This window comes from Hipposideros armiger, unplaced genomic scaffold, assembly GCF_001890085.2.
Source record: "Hipposideros armiger isolate ML-2016 unplaced genomic scaffold, ASM189008v1 scaffold_212, whole genome shotgun sequence".
Lineage (NCBI taxonomy): Eukaryota > Metazoa > Chordata > Mammalia > Chiroptera > Hipposideridae > Hipposideros > Hipposideros armiger.
In genome coordinates, this window is record NW_017731562.1 from 2,090,196 (window position 1) to 2,093,112 (window position 2,917).

General features: G+C 36.5%; 1 protein-coding gene across 1 annotated transcript in view; it reads right to left on the reverse strand.

Moving 5' to 3' along the window:
* TTN (titin) overlaps positions 1-2,065 on the reverse strand; it is a 271,989-nt gene extending 269,924 nt beyond the window's left edge. Inside the window, exon 1 of the mRNA XM_019654015.1 lies at positions 1,857-2,065. The gene's annotated coding sequence lies outside the window, so the exon portion shown is untranslated. The remainder of the gene's footprint in view (positions 1-1,856) is intronic.
* Positions 2,066-2,917: the final 852 nt, after the last annotated feature.

A 2,917-nucleotide genomic window follows, 5' to 3' on the forward strand; every position in this document is an offset into this window, starting at 1 on the left:
CGGGGAAGAATAATAAAAGAGAGGTATGGAGGTGTAAAATGAATCTTTGCATCAGTTCAATGTTTGAGAGACAATTATTAAAGAAAGATTTCTTTCCTCCCAATATTTTTCACGCACCGCATCTGTGTTTATAAATTCAACATAGATTCAGGCAGTTTTATGTTAAGTAACCCAGGGGATTACTTAAAAGAGTCACCAAAACTAAAAATTTGAACTTTGCAATTCTTTTTCTTACTTGAAAAGTTGTGAGACTTGTCAAACATGCAAACCATTTGCACATGGCATACAGTGCGATTTATCTCTTAGTATTTCTTCATATTGTAACTGCCCAATAAATGTTGCTACTGCTGAAGCAAATATGCAGGGAAATTGAAATTTAAGTGAGTAGGCCAAAATTTATTATAGATCAGAAAGAGGAATACTGACTTGAGTTTTCAATGAGGAAGGCTGAGCAAACTCTGAAAACTGGAAGGCTAGTGTTAAGTGTAGATGAAGTGAAAAGATCTATGCTTTCAAAACACAGATATTCAAAATCAAAGAAATGACTATGAAAGCTGCAGTTCGTCCATTTGTTAAGTGGAAGAAGGTACTTTGTCTATTAGTTTCAGAGAGATTATGTTAAGAATTTTCTGATACATAAATGCCTTACTTAACGTGACTATTCCACTTTTCTGATATAAAAGCAATTTTTCAATTGTCAGTTGTTTCATTACTATTTTTCATAGTAACTAAATGTTTTGAAGCAATAATCTTTCTAGTAATAATTCTCTACCTTATCGTAACTTAGTTAAAAAGAAAACAAAACCAGAATTCTCTGAGACAATAAAATTTATATATAAAAAATTCAGATACTATCCAAAATGTTTTTTGTGATGAACTCCTTATTGTAGCATATCTTCAGGACAAATAATTCTTTTGCATGTCTAACTTCTCCTTTTCACAAACTAGTGTCTTCTAAAAATAGATGTATTCTTTTACACCAGTTATGTGCTATATATCTATGCATTTACAGTCATTTGCAATTAGTAATCTAATTCCAGGAAGATGGGAAATCAAAGTGTACTTAGAAATAAAAAGTCTCTAAAACATTATTTCTTATCTTTCTTAACATCAACACTTATATAATTTGATGGTGAGTTGAATTAAAATAATGAGATTCTGAGTATTTTAGAAAACAATTGTATAGCTTTCCCCCCAAACTTCTAAATGTATTGCAATTAACTGGCTTAAATTAGTCTTTTATTCCTATTGTCTGGGTAAAGTTTGTTGCTTTAGCACTTGTTCTTCAGAGGCCTTTGTCTAATTAGGATGAAAGGTATGCACCTAAAATGTCATGCTCCCAAAATAAACTTTCCAGCGTTGACTGACAGCAGGCAAGTGTTCTGTCACTGTCCTGCAACTGATAGCTCAGCAGTTGATTCCCTTAAAAAGTCATCAGGGTGTAGCTGATACCACACGCATTTTATCAGAGCTATTCTTGGTGTGTCTCACTTTATCACTGAATAATATAACCTTGAACATTTTTGACAGACAAAAAGAGTATTAAAGAAGCAAACATTTCGATCACCATTTTGAACCTCAACTTGATCGCTTTTAGAATATTAGGTGCATGTAAGCAATGTGACTCACTGACTGTGCTCACATACTAAAGCATTAAACTTCTTCATAAACTATCCACCTATTTTAAAACAGAATTTAACAAGCAGATTCAAATAACGGATTGGCACCGGCAACAAGTAGTTCGACAATCCCCTCTACATAGGTATTTGCATACAAAGATAAGCGAGAACTAGAAATTAATTAGAAAGGGACTCTACCATTAAAAAAAACAAAAAACAAAACAAGATACTGCTCACCTGATTCCTCAAGAGTGCCCAAAAAGGGTGGGACTAAGCCCAAAGTTGCTTCTGAAACGACGTCCTATCTAGAGTTGGTTTGTTGGACCATCTCTGACATGAATCGGTGAGCCTCTAAACCTAAAAACAAAACTACACAGTCAAGGCTGTGTAGTTTTGCTTTTCTATGCAATCCCTACACCCGAGGCGAGGCTGGGAATGCACGACTGCTGAAGAGCCAGACTCTGGCCCTGCCCTTATATTTGCCAGATCTGCTGACAGCCCACATCCTTACTGCAGGGCCCGGGGTGATTGGCTGTCTTAGAAAAGCATGATGGGAGAGGGACCGATTTGGTTGTATCACATACCACCTGTTCTTCTGATTGGCAGGGCTAAATTTAGCACCTCCAAAGGGGCTTCACCAAGGAAATAGAACTGTATTTAAAGAAGAATGGTGTTAGGGTTAGAGAAGAGCGTTTGTTGCCCTTGTTAAACATCTGAAAACACTGGTCTGAGGAGAATGTGTCACAACAGAAGACCTGTGGGGCAGTCATAAAATAGCCCCAAACCTGAGAGCTCTGCCCTGTGAGTCAGGTCCCATTTCTGTCCCCTTCCCCCATAAAACCAACCAAATGGATCTGTCAATCATGACAACAGATGAGGGAGTTTATCTCATGTAGAAGACTTCACCATTTTTGAAGAATCAGTGGCTGTAAATCCTAGCATTGAAGAGAGCTCATTTTTACTATCTACATTCCCCAGAATCCACTTGTACTTCAGGGAGGGTTATGCTAATGCTAATGAGCTAAGTGTTTATACAGCCCTGCAAGAAATAATGTTGAGAGGCCAAATCTGAACTCTGCTTAGATTTAGTCTATACAGTATAATGATTTCACTTTTGTCAGATTTTGTTTTTCAGGAATTAATATTTACAAATATGCATGCACTGTTCCTTAACGAGTAGCCATGTCTTCCATTTAAATCATCCATGGTGTTCTTTTTCCAGACACATGAAGGCTGCTTTACTAATCTCTAGAGTTTGCTGTTACTAATGGGAAGTGGTTAGGAGATGATATAGTTGC